Source organism: Panthera tigris, chromosome D4 (assembly GCF_018350195.1).
Source record: "Panthera tigris isolate Pti1 chromosome D4, P.tigris_Pti1_mat1.1, whole genome shotgun sequence".
In the NCBI taxonomy this organism is placed as follows: Eukaryota; Metazoa; Chordata; class Mammalia; order Carnivora; family Felidae; genus Panthera; species Panthera tigris.
Window position 1 is genome coordinate 10280379 of NC_056672.1, and position 17138 is coordinate 10297516.

At 46.4% G+C, this 17138-nt stretch overlaps 1 long non-coding RNA gene across 1 annotated transcript; it reads right to left on the reverse strand.

Moving 5' to 3' along the window:
* Positions 1 to 294: 294 nt before the first annotated feature.
* Positions 295 to 16451, reverse strand: LOC122233131. Its single transcript, XR_006210604.1, has 3 exons — positions 16349 to 16451; positions 15656 to 15785; positions 295 to 503 (listed from the first exon to the last, which is right to left on the reverse strand). It is a non-coding gene; the product is annotated as an uncharacterized LOC122233131 (long non-coding RNA).
* Positions 16452 to 17138: the final 687 nt, after the last annotated feature.

The following is a 17138-nucleotide window of genomic DNA, read 5'->3' on the forward strand; positions in this document are numbered from 1 at the left end:
CTGGAGCCTGTTTCAGATTCTGTGTCTCCCTCTCTCTGACCCTCCCCCGTTCATGCTCTGTCTCTCTCTGTCTCAAAAATAAAAAATAAAAACATTTAAAAAAATTAAAAAAAAAAAAAAAAGACCAAGCACAGTAATGAAGGAGCAAAGCAAGAAATTCATAGTGATCAAGTTTTTTCCATCCCCCCCGCAACCCCCCGTGTCTGACATTATATCTACTTAAAAGAGGCTAAGACCAGGAACGCTATTGTCACAGAGGCAGGAAGAATAACATTCTGAAGCTAGCGAGCTTAAGTCTGCACTCCTGTGCTCGGCATTGAAAGCCAAGGAATCTAGCAGAGCCTTGCTTACAAATAGTAGGGAAGAGAACAGAGTGGTTTTGCCAGTTCACCCGAGTTCTGTTAGGTGATTAAAATAAGGCTGCTCCAGATGCTGGTATTTTCATGGTTCTGTGAACATGGTTGTTTTAGAGAACAATTTTATCGAGGAGCTCACTCTGTGACCTGTAAGAGAGAACGTGGTTTTTAGCAATAGACTAATGCACGTGCTTACACCCCCTGAGAGAGCAGACCCCGTCTTCACAAGTGACCTGTGCGTTTATTGTTAGCTTTGTTTTAGTTGCTATTTCTTTTGTTTTTTAAGTTTATTTACTTATTTTTGAGAGAGAAAGAGAGACAGCCAGGGGAGGAGGAGGGGCAGACAGAGAGGGAGGGAGAGAGAGAGAGAGAGAGAGAGAGAATCCCAAGCAGCCACTGCGCTGTCAGCACGGAGCCTGATGCGGGGCTTGAACCCACAAACTGTGAGATCATGACCCGAATCGAAATCAAGAGTCGGATACTTAGACTGAGACACCCGGGTGCCTCAGTGGCTGTTTCTGATCATGGTCATGGCCGGGGGCTGTGTTGCTGACAGGGTAGCTATGTCAAAGACTCTAGAGGATCACATGTGTCCATAATGGAGCCAGAATCCTTTGGATACTTGGGGCCATTCACCCAATAACTGTGTGTGCGTAACACTGGCAACAGCCAGTCTGCTTGTCTTACTTAGCAGCTACAAGGCACCTTCTTTAAAATGCTTGGACATTCTTTTATTATCTGACCATAAACCCACTGTAAAATTATGTCTGCATTCCATTTGCTTTTTTAAAAATGTTTATTTATTATTGAGAGAGAGAGAGAGAGTGTGTGTGTGTGTGTGTGCAAGTGGGGAAGGGGTAGAGAGAGCCGGAGACACAGAATCCGAAGCAGGCTCCAGGCTCTGAGCTGTCAGCGCAGAGCCCGACGCGGGGCTCAAGCTCACAAACCGTGAGATCGTGACCTGAGCCAAAGTCAGACGCTTAATGGACTGAGCCACCCAGGCGCCCCTCTGCGTTCTATTTTCAAAACAAATTATAAATTCTCCTGTGTGCTGTTTGCCCTTAGATTTCTAATACTGGAAAAACATTAAAGCTGATCTCAAACTTCTCATTTTTATAGATAAGGAAACAGAATCCAGAGAGATTATAGGACTCACCCAAGGTCATTTAACTAGCTAATATTTACAAGTTTTGTGTTTGCACTGGTTTTTTTTTTTTTTAAGAAATCCAACATTATTTTTTTTATTTATAAATCAGCTTTGTGTTGAACAAAAGCAGGTTCATGCTGGCAGATTTCAATGACCCACTCAACCATTTGTTCTAGAAATAAGGCAAAGTTATCTATTGGGAGTTGAATTGTGTCCCCCAAGAGCTCATGTGTTGAATTCCTAACCCCCAGGGCCTCGGAACGTGGCCTGCTTTGAAAGTGGGGTCAATGCAGGTGTAATTAGTCAACTTGAAATGAAATCGAGCCGGAGCAGGCTGGGCCCCTAATCCAGTACGACTGGTGTCCTTATCAGACGGGGAAATTTGCATACAGACATGCACGCAGGGATTAGGCCGTGTGGAAATGAAGATGGAGATCACGATGATGCGATGATGCGTCTACAAGCCAAGGAACAGGTAAGATCGCCTGCAAACCGCCAGAAGCTAAGTAAGAAGCTTGGGCCAAGATCCCCCCCTCCCAGCCTCAGGAGGAACCCCCCCCCCCCAGCCTCCAGCACCGTGAGCCAGTATGTTTCTGTAGCCTAGGCCCCCTACTTAGAGGTACTTTGCAGCCCAGCAAACGAATACAATACACAAGACTGCCGGGTATCCAATGAATTTGGGAGGCCACAAATAATGTGATCACGTCTTCGGAAAAGGCAGGAGAACCTCCCTGAGCCCACAGATACCAACTATTAATATGACAGCAATTTGTGGCTGTGGACCTGAGTGCCACTGATTGCCAAACTACCAGTTATGAAGGTTTCCTAAAATCCAATGTAATATCAGCCTGCGGGGTTTCTAGAGACCTCCGATTGCCTGGTCTGCCCAACCGTGGGGGTGTTACAGATCAGCTGTACTGCCCCATATAAAGCTGTTGCAGAAAACCAGGGATGAATTTAAGCATCCTGATTTCTACGTAGTACGGCACAGGATGATGATGTTACGTTTTGTTCCTTTTCTTTCTTGAGAGCCATTCCCTTGTATCATGGGAAAAGCCATATTCCTGTTCAATTTAAAATCCTTCTCTCCTAAGTTGTCATTTCCGTTAGCATGTCCCCAGCATGTCACTGCAAAATCGAGGGAGAGGACAGGTGGACGGCAAGGGGAGGGGGATGTTTATCTCCTTTTAGGTCCAATCACAACTGGACGGAGGAAAGCATAGGATGTAGGAGCAGATGTAACCACCCTTCTCTTCCCAAAAGTACCGCCAGGAGGTGACCCTAGGGGAGCGTGACGCTTGGCTTATATGACAAAATCTCTCTGAGGAGGGCTCAACATGAAAATACACAGTCTCAGCACAAAGGCAGGTACGGTATACCCTTTCGAAGCCTTTGTCCCGTTAAAGACTATTTACCTGAGCTGGCAGGTGAAATTATGGCCTGGAGGTGAAACTCTGGAGGGCAGCAAATGAAAGAATTAGTGCACTGTTAAAATTAGATTTGCCGATGAAGCAGGGAAACCTTTGCCCGCTGGGGCTGCTGAGGGCACCCTCCCAGGTCTCTGGCCAAGGACACTGCCACGGCCACGGAGGAGGGGATTTTTAGCCCATTTGAGCGAGGGCCCTTCCAGAGTCCACTGCCATGTTCTAGCTCAGGAAGGGCTGGATTCTCGGAGAGCCGAGAGCGAGAGCGCTCCCCAAGTCCCCGGGCCCATTTCCTCACCTTTATTTTTTGTTTGTTTGTTTTCCTGTTTGGCTCCCATAATGATTCTGCTTATCAGACCACTTCAGGTTTTGCCCCCTGGAATGCTTTTCTGCCTTTCAGAAAGCGAGGAAATTACCAAGAATTACAAAAAGGCAAGTCAGAACCATGGCATTTAGAAAACAACCATATTAATCTGCCCCGCATGGCCTTTGGAGAGGGAAAAATAATCGAGTCGGCGACTTTGAATCCTCAGCCGCTTTGCATGACTCATTAAACTGCCATTTTGAACACTTTTGCCTCATGCTGTAAGAATGATAGAATCCTGGAACAATCTATACGTTTAAACTCTTTTATATCTGAAAAGCCTCATGGCACAAGTGCCTTCAGACGTGAGCACAGACATCAATTGAAATACAAGACAATCATAATAGACCTAAATTTGATAAGCCATCCGAGCATGACCCAGGCAGTGCAGACTCTTAAATCAGGATGCACAATTAATTGCTATTCTTTTATTTATTATGTTTAATCCCTCCTTGGATACAGTTGACTTGCTACTTCCTGGGATGAAGCCACAGCATAGGTGGGAATGAATAATTTTAAAATTATGAAGCAATTTCTTTGTTACAAACCTGGGTTCAGACAATGTCAATTTCCAGTGGCTTCCTTTTCCCAGTGCCCTTTGAACTTGGGAAGGGCATTCATTTTTCCTTCCTTCTACCTCCAGTGGGCAGAAAGTCAGGTTCTTGGAGGCCAGTTCTTGGAGGCCACTGGTGTTTTTCTTACCCTCACTAAGGACTTTGCATCATTTCCCAGAATCTCCTTCTCGACACTCTACAGGCTCGTTAAAGACTGATATATTCAAAAGAGTAAAACTCTCTCCTGGATGAACTTGCCCTTTCTATAGCCCTCTTCCACCCCACCTCCAACCTGGTGTATTCATTCCTAGTAACTAGGTCAAGGTCTGCACCTCTCAGGAGATGAGGATTTTGTACTTTGAACCTTTGGTGGTTTTGAGCTGAGTCAGCCTAATGAATCACCAGGATGTGATTTCAGAGGCATTAGGAAACCATTTTCCTTCCTGCTTATTTAACAGTATTCTCCACTGTCTAGAGGTGTCTAAAATTCTACTGTTAGGGATGTCATCCTTTGCCTTTGTTCCCTGGTGAAACATATTGTCGCGGGTAGCATCACATGTTAAGCATTAACAGTCTTTGACAGTTGAGCCTGAGTAAATGACTTCATAGACTCCTATCTTGAAAGGAAGCCAAGTAAGGGAGAAAGGAAGCAAGTGACAAGACAGTGGTTCGGGAAGGGCCACACACAGTGGGGACACCAAGAGAACAAACAACCCTTGAACCCCCACTTTGGAGTAGCATTGGCACTAATGTTGGGAGAAAAGGATTGGCATTGTTTGATACGTATACATATTTCAAGATCCTTTTGTATTAAAAAAAAACTATTGATTCCTGATCATAAAAGTCATCGATTCTTATTATAGAAAACCTCATAAAATATGTAAAAATATAAAAATGCTCGGGTGCCTGGGGGGCTCAGTCAGTTAAGCATACGACTTCAGCTCCGGTCATGATCTCACCTTTCATGAGTTCAAGCCCTACGTCGGGCTCTGTGCTGACAGCTCAGAGCCTAGAGCCTGCTTGGGATTCTGTGTCTCCCTCTCTGTCTTCCCCTCTCCCATTTGTGCTCTGTCTCTCTCAGAAATAAACATTAAAAATTTTATTTTAAATATAAAATTGCTCATAATCTTATAATCTGGACATATCTAATACTTTGCTGTCATTTTTGTGTCATTAATATCATACATTATGTACATTTGTTCTTGATTCTTTCTCAATTAACACTATGTTGTGAGCATTTTCTCACGGTGATTTTTTTCATGGCTACGTAATATTCCATTGTTTATTTCACGGTTCCTCTATCCATCTCTGCTGTTAAATACGACAACGGCCAACATTTACAAAGCTCTCTTGGTCCTTGTCTACACAGCTTACGTGGGTTAATTCACCTCATCTTCACAAGAGCTTAGTGAGGAAGTCCAAGTATTATTTGTGTTTTAGAGATGAGGAAACAGACACGGAGAGGTATCTTGTCCAGAGTCACAGGCCAGGAAAACCCTGGTGCAAGTAGGACCTCCAGGGCCCCAGCTCCTAATATTTCTGCACAGGTGTGATCATTTCTTTAGTAGAATCTCCAGGTCAGAGTTTCCCTTTTTAAGTCTCTTGAAACATTGCTAAATTGCTTTCTGCACAATACACTCTTTGACAATGAGTTTCTATTTCCCTTCCTTCCTTGATGTTTAAAAACAAAAGTGAAAGACAAAAACACCTGTGTTGCTATGGCTGAATGGTTCTATTTATATCCTGCCCCCCCCACCCCATCTCTGAGCTGGCAGCAGGAGGAGGGACCCAGAAAACAACAGTTAGTCTGCACAGGAGACCCACAGTCCTTGAATTCTGGCAGCTTTGGGGATTTCTGAAAGCACATGCAGATCAGATGCATCCTGGGCCCTGCCCTCCCTGTTGTTTGAGTTGCCTTGGAAACGAGGCAAATTATCAGTGTCCCTCCTTGTGGGCTGCTTTTCTAAGCACGGGTCGGGGAGTCAACCACAGGAGTCTTTCCAGCCCTCTGTCTGCAGAGTACACAGCGTGCCCTGGGAGACCTGCGTCCCAGCCGAGCCAGCCGGGCAGCTTGGAGGGGGCACCCTGGGTGGGCCGCAGCCACAGCTGGGAGGCCCTGACATTCACATGGTTAGGTGTTTGTTTACGTGCTTGATGTTTTTGATAGAAAAGGCTTCTAAATGTTTCCATAGAAGATGGGTTAAATAAATTATGGCATACCCACTTCATGGCATAGTGTGAATGAAGTAATCAGTATGTAAGGACGTGGAAAGATGCCCAAAGCATTTAGTTAGGGGGAAAAAAGGAAAAAAAAAAAAAAAGAACAAATTGCAGAATTGTACCCATTATTCATTCCCATTTCAGCATATATACAGAAAAAATAGATTTCTTCTAGCAACTGGGATGGGAAGGGTTTAGGGCCTTCTATTTTCTATCTTACACATGTTTATATTCCTTGAAATTTTCAGTGAACATCTATTATTTTTAAAATTAATTTAAAACCAGAGCATCTGGGTGGCTCAGTAGATAAAATGTCCGACTCTTGATTTCGGCTCAGGTCATGATCTCACAGTTTGTGAGTCCCAGCCCCACATCAGGCTCTGCGCTGACAGCACGGAGCCTGCTTAGGATTCTCTCTCTCTCTCTCTCTCTCTCTCTCTCTCGATAAACTTAAAGAAAATAATTAATTTAAAACCAATAGAGAATTTGCAGTAAGGTAGAATATCTGGGGTATGAAAATTTAAAATACACAAACATATAAACTCACATTTACAAGGAAGGGAAATACATAAAGAAGAAAACGAGATCTAAGGCTATCTGGTACAATTAATACAAAAGGACTCATTGAACTGGTATTTGGGAAATGGAAGTATGTTTTTCCTCATTGTGTTTTCTAAATGTTTGCTTGGTGTAATTATATTACTACTTTACACACCATTTATATAGTTCCAGTGTAGATGTAATGAAAGAAAGCACGAAACTGTATTAAAAGTAAACCAAAAAGGCAACTCTACAAGGAAAAGAGAGAGTATACAGGAGTAGCAAGAGTGAAGCCTAGGATCCAGATACCTACGTCTCCCCCAGGCTTGCTGTGTGACCTTGGGCAAGTCACTTGGCCTCTCTGGGCTTTGGATTCTTATCTTAAGCCTGGAGGTTCTCAACCCTGACTGCACATCGGAATCCCCTGGGGAGGTTTCAGAACCGTATCCTGGGCTTTTCGGGGTGGGGTCCGGATAGGCTTCCTGGTGATTCTGGTGAGCACACAAGGGTGAGAACCCCGATAAGCCCGTGCTCAGGGAAGGTCAGTTCACTCGTACTGGGGAGCCTCTTGACCCAGACCCAGAAGCGACTAGTGGTCATTTAAATAAGTAAATAAGTAGATGTTTATGCAGCTCTCGGAGAAGAAAATTTTGAAAGGCATCATTTGGCTGGATCACCTCTTGGGTTTGAAAAGTGGCTGCTCTTTGCGCATAATGACCACTTTCTGTTGGGATTTTCACTCGGCATTTCGGTGTAAAGAGTATGCATTTTTAAAGCTGTCCAAATGCCTATTTATGCAATAGACCATAACTCCTCTCTGGATAAGCTGCTATGCTTTATCAAATAAATGATACACATTTAAAAAACTGTCTGACGGGGCATTTACCTGAGGGAGTGTTATTGTGTTTGGATTTTTTTTTTTTTTGAGCCCTTACGGTTCATTGGTTAAATAATACCTTTTAACCAATTTTTAAACAGATGTGTCTAAGCAAGATGCCATTGAATCAATCTTACCCACTCTCATACTCTTCAAAGAGGGATCTTTTAGGTTGTTTTTATTTTACTTATTTATTAAAAATGTTTATTTTTTTTTTGAGACAGCATATGTCGGGGAGGGGTAGGGAGAGGGGGACAGAGGATCCAAAGCAGGCTCTGACCCCATGTGGAGCTCGAACTCATGAACTGCAAGATTACGACCCTGAGCTTAGGTTGGATGCTCAACCAACTGAGCCACCGAGATGCCCCTAGGTGGTTTTTATTTTAAATTTTACATTAAGATACTTTACCAAAAACAAAAAAAAAAGGAAGAAAACAAGAAAAAGGATCAGGTCTTTAAAAACTGAGTATTACGGACTCCTGGCCGGCTCAGTCAGCTGAGTGTCCGACTTCAGTTCAGGTCATGGTCTGACAGTTTGTGAGTTCAAGTCCTGTGTCAGGCTCTGTGCTGACGGCTCAGAGCCAGGAGCCTGCTTCAGATTCTGTGTCTTTCTCTCTCTCTCTGCCCCTCCCCTGCTTGCACTCTGTCTCTCTGTATCAAAAATGAATAAACATAAAAAAACATTAAAAAAACACTGAGCATGAAGAAGGCACCTGGCCTTGGACTTTTCTCCCCTCTGGTAGATAAAAAGACTTTCTTATAAGTTTATTTTTTTCTTCAATTTTTGGAGAAAGTGGGGGGATTAGAACTGTTCCAGAACGAGAGGGAGTTATTGAGCTATGATTGTCGAACAAAGAACATTTGGTGGGATGGGGTTTGCATCAGCATGAGTCACAGGACTTGTACAAGCAACAGAGCCAGGGACGGAGCCCTGCCCTGCAGACCCCCAGCGAGGAGACGGGAGGATTCAGTAGAGAAATACAAGAAGGCTTCGAGCATCTGTACGGAGGACCAATAGCCTTCAACGGATCAGACAATAGGAGCCACTCGAGCTGGTTCCAGCAGAAAGGGGTTTACCAAAGGATATTAGCTGATGCACAGAACCTCCAGCAAGGCCGTACAGGCTTTTATACACACAGGAAATTACACAAAGTAACAAGGCAGCCGGCAGGAGAAAGGAGGAATCAGACCTTAAAAGGGTAATTTGGGGGGGAGGGGGGTGGAGGGCCTGGGTGGCTCAGTCTGTTAAGCATTTGACTCTAAAAAAAAAATTTTTTTTAATGTTTATTTACTTTTGAGAAAGGGAGAGAGAGAATGAGCAGAGGAGGGGCAGAGAGAGACAGAGACACAAAATCAAAACAGGCTCCAGACTCTGTGCTGGCAGCACAGAAGTTGGATGCTCAACCGACTGAGCCACCCAGGCGCCCCTAAAAGCACATCTGTTTGGACACATTCCATTTGCAGTCAGAGCGAGAGCTTCATACACACACCTTTATACTTAATTTACACCTGTCCTATTAGGTGACATTGCTGTGGCCGTACCGACTGTAAAGTCTAGCAGGGCGCTGAGCCGCAACGGGGACGTCTGTGTCCTTGGTGGGATCCGCGAGCCCCCAAGATCCAGATGGCCGGGAGGATGTCCCTTCAGTCCCGCTCTGGCTGACAAACGCTTCCCCTCTCGCCATTCAGCTCTCAGTTCAAACATCATCTCCTTACGGAAGCCCTTCGCCAGGGCCCCAAACTCGTGTTGCTCACCCCGGAGGTCACTCCCCACCACCAGTGTCATTGTCTCCTCAGTCCATCTCACTCTCTGCAACGAGCTCATTGATTTGTTCAATGCCCTTCTCCCCACCAGAACATAAGCTCCAAGAGGAAAGTGACTTGCCCACCTTGTCACCGTGGCATCTCCCTGCCTTCCCTATCTGCTGCCCAGCAGGCTCCAATGACTATTTGGAATAAGTGACGAGGCACGGTTGGGCAGCCCCAGGACCACAGTGCCCGCATCACAGCTGTGGCCGGTGAGAGAGGCAGTGTCAGGGAACGTGGTTTCTCTAAAACGTGTGGGGGTGCTCCGTCTCTCCAGAGATAGCCTGATGGACTCGCGGGGACAGAGGAGAGGGAGGCGCCCCATGGAAGGGCCATCTTAGTCACTCAGTTAGAGAGGAGTTGATTAGGGCCAGAATGGTTGTCCCTTCCTCCGGGCTGCTGCTGAAGGTGGAGATCGGCTGCTGTCACAGTCACGGAGACCACACATGTGGCACCTTTCTGACACGATGCTCATCGCTTTTGCGGAAAACCTAGCTCATAGCACTCAGGTGTCCAACCCCGGGACTTGGTTTAAGTTAGCTGGACATGGCCGATTGGAAGACATTTGTGCTGTCTTTTTCATAGGCAGCCTTCTGTGTTCTCATTCCTAGATGGTTGTTCGCGTTATCTCGGTTAATTCACTTTTCAAATCTATGATTTAAAAAACTTGGACATTGATGTAGTCTTTCTCAATGGAATTAAAGTTTTACCTTTCTTAGAAATACAAAAAGCAAAATAAACAGCTGAAAGCAAACCTTGTCCACACCTAAATGCTCTGCACAGAGGTGGTCTGGTGCCTCTGTGGGGGTCTGTCTACGATGCACTCACCTTCTCAGCACCTTTAGTGTCCTTTGCCTAACGAGGAAGATGAGAGTCAGCCTATTGGGCTTTTTGTGGCAATAATGAGCTACTGCACAGAAAACTATATAAAGCCTGGCCCAGAGTAAGTGTTCAACTGTGATGGCCACCTTGGGGCAGACCAGAGGCCAAGGTAAAGGTGTTGCACGGGAGGGAGAACGGAGCAGCCACTCTGGGACACGCCCCTGATGCCCAGACAGACTTGCATTCCTGTGATTAGTCACTGCGGTGTCCCCAGGTTGACTACTGTCCCCTAAAAGCCATGTGCGCCTAGAACCCCACCACGTGACCTCATTCAGAAATAGGGTCTTTGCAGAAATAATCAGACAAGTTAAAGTGAGGTCACAATGGCCGGTGTCCCTGTCAGAAGACGGAAATGTGGACGCGGACCCCCAGAGAGGAAGGTCTGGAGTAACTCGTCTGCGAGTCAGAGACTGCCGGCACCCACCGGAAGCGACAAGAGACAAGGATCCTCCCCTAGAGCCTTGAGAGAGAACGTGACCCCGACTTCACCTTGATTTTGGACATCTAGCCTCCAGAACAGCTAGAGAATACATTTCTGTTGTTGCAAGCCCCTCCTGGCAGTGTGTGTGTCTTCCTGTATTTGCTCGCCACACGGCCGCTGGGCGCCACGGAATGATGACATCACATTTGGAATAAGATCCACTTCCGAAAGCAAGCTGGGGTGGCCGAGTGAGAGACAGGTGCTCCAGGGACAGAGAAATCCAGAGATGGAGAAGGAGGCAGACTTGACCATGGTGTAGACGATTGGAGAGTCTCAGTCTTTTTTCAGGGGTGAAAAGCCAAGCACGTCTCCTTCGATGATGACATCAAGCTTCCGGCCAGGGCTGCTAAGTGTCACGGGAGGAAGCGCACCTATCCAGGAGGTCACCTACCTCCTTCTGGGCTCTTCCAAAGACTTAGGCTTCCTGATTACAAAGGCCTTTTCTCTTTGAATTCTGTGGCAGAAACCAAGGCGCCTGCCCGTAGGAGGAGCTAGGATGGCCTTGAACAGCATTGCTGCCCTTCTGCGTGGTGGTGGTCTGGCTGACTCATTCACCTTGCCTAATTCCTTTGGGATCCGTGGTGGCCGTGGACCCATCACCACTGTCTTAAGTCACGGTAACACCCTCCTCCCCACCACCTCTCCCACCCCAGCAGAAGAGCTTTAAAATTCCAAGTCCCAGGGTTGGGCAATTTTTTAAAAATTACATAAATTGGAGCACGTGGGTGGTTCAGTCAGTTGAGTGTCCAACTTTGGCTCAGGTCACGATCTCACAGTTCGTGGGTTCGGGCCCCACATCAGGCTTTATGCTGATAGCACAGAGCCTGCTTCGGACCCTCTGTCTCCCTCTCTATCTGCCCCTCCCCTGGCTCGTGCGCTCTCTTTCTCAAAAATAAATAAACATTAAAATAATTTTTAATTACGTAAATAAAACGAAATTGCAAATCCCCATAAAACCCTCTCAATATGTTTCTGTCGCTGGTCTGGATGCATATAACCTATTATATCTGAGTGCTGGCCAATGGATCCTTCCAATGGAACTTTTCCTCCCGGAAAAGCTGCCAGGTGTGGGATTCCGTGCTAGATTGGAGTTAGCAAGCCAGTGGCACCAACCCTACATTATGGAAGATACAAAGTGTAGCCTTAATGTCATGCCCAAGAACACACTTCGCTGGCGATGTGATTCCTCTGTAATCTCCACGTGGGTTGCTGGGAGTCAGCGATGGGCTGGAAACCCCAGTATTGAGCCGATAAATGAACCAAAGCACCTCAGTCCACCAGCTCTCATCAAGTTGCCAGTCATGGGGGCCCAAGTCGCCCTCTTCCTACTTAGTGCCACTATTGGCCCCTCTTCTCTTAATATTCCCCCGTCTGCTTATCTAAGCTCTTACTGTACCCATAATTTGTTTACGTTTTTTCGTTCTTTCTTTCTTTCTTTCTTTCTCCTTTCTTCTTTCTTTCTTTCTTTCTTTCTTTCTTTCTTCTTTCTCCTTTCTTTCTCCTTTCTTCTTTCTTTCTTTCTTTCTTTCTTTCTCTTTCTTTCTTTCTTTCTTTCTTTCTCCTTCTTTCCTTCCTTCCTTCCTTCCTTCTTTCTTTCTTCCTTTCTTTCTTTCTTTCTTTCTTGGTTTAATTCAAACCTGTACTTGTACTTTCTAATATGTTGATTCGCAGACTACCTTCTTGGTGCACACGTATCAGCAGTGAGAACAAAAGGCGAAAAACTGCGCTAGTATAATTCAGTCCTTCCAATCACAAAGGACGGAAGTAGAGAGAAGTTTCTACTTTGGGGGGCCAGAAGTGCAACCTTACTCTGTACCCAGAACAGGAGAAAATCAGAGTGCTTAGTGAGCGAACATCATCAGGCGTCCCCACACTCTGCCCACCTGGCGGCCCAGTGCCCGGCTCACCCTCCCGCTGGGCGCAGAATATACTCATCCCTCTCTCCCGCCCCTTGGAGCCCAGATGTCTCCAGTTTCAGTTTCAGTCTCCAGTTCACAATTCGGGGTCTCAGGACAGCCTGTACTTTAGTGAATGAGGTGCAGTCTTATCTACCTGGAAACCAGGGAGCAGGAAAGCTGGGCTAGCTGTGTCCCCCACCCCGTACGCAATGGCTGTGTCACGACAGGATCCGTGCACTAACCACTCCTTCGGGAAAGGAAAATAGGAAGTGCAGCGCAGTCCCCGGTCCGGAGGAAGACTGAGGGCGCGCAGACATTCTGAGAAGCCCCCACTCCTCCACCTCGGCAGGGAGAGCGTCGTTCCTGAAGGGCCCTGATTCAGCTCCCTGGAGCCAGCTCCCTGTCTGTGCTGCCCATGGCCTGCGGTTCTGCTTCGCTGTTTGATCACTCTCCTAGATGTCATTTGAATAGGGCACTAGTAGAGGACTTTCTTGGGCGAGGGACAGCTTTGTCAGTCTGCTTGCTCCTCAAAGGTGGTGGAGAGGACCAACGGTCATTTAAAGTCTCGGGGTGCCTGGGTGGCTCAGTCGGTTGAGCCTCCCACTTCGGCTCAGGTCATGATCTCAGTTTGTGGGTTCGAGCCCTGCTTCGGGCTCTGTGCTGACAGCTCTGAGCCTGGGGCCTGCTTCGGATTCTGTGTCTCCCTCTCTCTCTGCCCGTCCCCTGCTCGCACTGTCTCTTTCTGTCTTTCAAAAAAGGAATAGATGTTAAAAAAAAAAAAAATTTAAAGTCTCAAGCAGGGTTCCCCGGGTGGCTCAGTCGGTTAAGCGACAGACTCTTGATTTCAGCTCAGGTCATGATCTCGCGGTTCGTGAGTTCGAGCCCCGCGTCAGGCTCTGTGCTGACAGCTCAGAGCCTGGAGCCTGCTTCGGATTCTGCGTCTCCCTCTCTCTGCCCCTCCCCTGCACTCTCTCTCTCTCAAAATAAATAAATAAATAAAACATTAAAGAAAAGAGGATGGGTAAATATTCTTCCTGGGTTCCCCAAACAAGCCCTCAGCTTTGGGGCACCTGATTCAGTCCCCAGAGAGAAGGTCTGGAGCCCCGCAAGCTTGCACCCTCCAGTTAATCAGACACCCCTGCCTTAGCAAAGTTTTCTTCCTTCCCTCCTCTATCCTCTCTACTTCATCTTTCATGCTCTCCTTCCAGCCAAATGATTATTAACATTTATGTTTTTATCTCTAGTGCCTGGCAATATGGTTGAAATATACCTACAATTTCTCCCCTACTATCAAGGATTTTCCTGGGCACTAGGGATGTAAATCTTAAATGAGGGTTGTTCTGGGCCCAAGGGACATAAATATTAAATGGGACACACTCCGTGCTGGATAGCTCCCCTTGCCCAGCCAGATCGGCTCTCCACCTCCCCTCCCTGCTCTCTGCCAGAAGTGTGCTTGGTTCTGTGGACCACCTCCCTGGACTCCTTGCCCTCCGGCATCGGTTCAGCCCATGGGGAGCCTTGGTAGAGACCAGAGGGCAGGAGGGGGGTGAGGCTGGGGTATGGATTCCCCTGGACTGTCCTTTCCTGTCCCTGTATGCTTGGCTCGGGCTGTTTATGTCCCTCCTGTAAAGGAGACCCTTTTCCACTTGATTGTCTCCTTCTGGCTTTACTGGCTCTGGGTCTGTGGCATCCTCTGTGGTTCCCCCTCTGCCAGCCTTTGTCTTGCTGAATTGTCCCTTATTAAGTCCCCATGGACTTTCCCAATTTGGCAGTGGCACCTGTTTCCTACTGAGACTGGTCCACAGCTCTGTCCTAATTGGACGAGAAAGTGACACACAGGTAAACAATAGGCATACTATGTTGTGACGATAACTCTAATACAAGAAGCTGGGGGAGTAAGTGTGGGTGAGTACGGGTAAGAGAAAGCTTTTTTTTTTTTAATGTTTATTTTTGAGGGGGTGGGGTAGGGGCAGAGAGAGACGGGGGCAGAGGATCCGAAGCAGGCTCCATGCTGACAACAGACAGCTCGACGCGGGGCTTGATCTCATGAACTGCGAGATCATGACCTGAACCAAAATTGGATGCTTAACGGACTGAGCCACCCAGGCGCCCCTAAATTATGATTTTTCAAAGATTATGTATTAATTTTACTCCAGAAAATATCCACGAAACCGTGAACAATGGTAATCTCTGGGTAGTGAGGATATAAATATTTTTTCATATTTTTATTATCTAGTTGTATTCGTTACCTATTGCTACAGAGCAAAGTCACCACAAACTCTGTGGCTTAAAACAACACACAGTCATGACTCCACAGTTTCTATAGATCAGGGGTCCAGGCACAGCTGAGCTGTGTCTGCTGCAAGGCTGTAATCAAGGTGACCACTGGGGCTGTGGTCTCATCTGGGATGAGAGTGGGAAAGGATATACTTCCTTGCCCACATGGTTGTCAGGAGCATTCTGTTTCTTGTGGGTTGACAGACTGAGGGCCTCGGTGTGTTGGAGGCTGCTGGCCAGAGGCCACCCTCAGCTCCTTGCCACATGGGTCCTGCCAACATGACCACTGCTTCCTCAAAGCCAGCAAGGAAAAGAGTCTCCTTGTAAGACAGGCACTACAACCTTATGCAATGTGATCACAGAAGAGACATTCTATCGCCTTTGCATTCATGTATGGGTAGAAGCAAGTCACAGGTCCCACCCACACTCAAGGGGAGGGACATCACAAAGGGGTGAACATCAGGAGATGATGGGGACAATCACAGTGTCTCTGCCACAATTGTTTCCTGATAACAATTTACAGTAAACCTATAGTTTCTGTAATCATGCACTATTTTTAAAATACTGTATTTTAAAATTTAAAAAGCAACAGAAAAAAAGATTATTTATAAACAACCTAAAAGGTATTAATTTCTTGGTGAAAATAATTTCTTAAGTTAGTCTCTGTTCCGATTATGTTTCCTAAAGTTGAAATCTGTTTAATGAAGTTAATATAAAGGATGTTTTTTGTTTTTTGGTGTGTTTTTGTTTTTGTTCTTACAGAAAGACCCCTGAACCCTTATTTCAAATTGGAAGGTCATCGAGGATTAAAGGGCATACAGTAACATACCAACTGCCCATGGGGCCACATCTGGAAGATGACGCCTCCTGTCCAGCTCATCAGAACTTCCTGGGGGTTGGTCTTCTCAAAAAATCTGACCGTTTCCTCTAAAGGCTGCTCTTTACCTGGGGCCGTCGTGCTGTGTTGGAAGAAAACCTCAACCAGAATGTGGAGAGCTCAGGTTCTAGCTTAGAACACATTATTTTTGTAACATCAACTGAGAAACCTAATTTCTCTGGGTTTCCATTTTTGTCCATTTGAAGGGGAATAAAAACGATACTTGTATCAGCTGACTCCTTAGAGGCAGATGGATGAGATAAATCAATCCACACCCATCTGGCTTTCTAGAAGCTCACGGGTTAGAGTCTGGCAATTCCAGCCTAGGCGTTTCCTGTTGAAGACCTAACTCAGTATCAGGAGGGTCCTCCCCACCCATAGCCTGTTGCCACTGCTACCTGGTTCAGACTCTCTTGCTTGCAGTAAGCACCCTCCGGAATGTCAATCCAGTTGACATGGACCAACCCCTTCCTGGTCTTCCTTAACCACAAGCAGAGCCTTGGCCGGATGTCTGGACAAGGGGACAGGCTCAAACCCAGCTAGGCCAATTGGTTTTGTATCTTTGGGAATTTGCAATGGGATTTCCTGCCCTTCATCTCACTGGGTCCCTCAGAAGAGGGGCTTAAGTTGGACAGATGGACCTACCTTCTTCCCAAGTTCGTTCAGTCAGCCGTTCTACTCATTCTTTCATCTGTTCAGGAAGCATTCGTTGTTGTGTGATTTGCAGGCACCTTACCCCATTTCATTGAATCTGTACAACAGCATCGCACCCATTTGGCATTCTAGAAGTTCAGTGGCCACGAGTCTGAAGGCAGGCATTATTACCACCTGCATTCTACGGGTGCATAAGTGAAGTCTCACAAAGGTAAAATAACTTGCTCACAGTGTCACGTGTAAAGGGGGAAACCGGGAGCCTAGGTGAGGTGTGGTTCCAGAGTTCCTGCACTTTCCCCCTGGAGCCTTGAAGGTACTTGCCAAATCCCATGGAGTGGGCTCGGGCTGGGGTTGGGTGTCTGGTGATGGACAGGAGGGAGAACTCCACCCTTCTCAGACCACACTGGGGACAGTGCAGTATCCAGATGGAGACACAAGGTGGCAGAGAGCCATAGGACATGCAGCTCCCCAGGCCGGGGCTGGGACTGGTTCTTGCTTCTGCGTTCATGCATTCTTTTACATTAAGGAAAGGATATGTGCAACTATTCCATATATACCCAAACTATAAATGTTTCATAATTCACTACAAGAAATAGAGGGAGAATCATAGGAGGAAAAACAAATGTAGGGAGAAAAAAACCCCGACAGTAGTGACAGGTATCAGCATTGTAACAGGCCAAGATTCACTTAAAATTGCTTTTTTTTAAAATATGCTTGTTTAGATGAAACCTTGCAAGAATTTATTATTAAATGGTATATTAATTCCTACCTAATTTTTGAG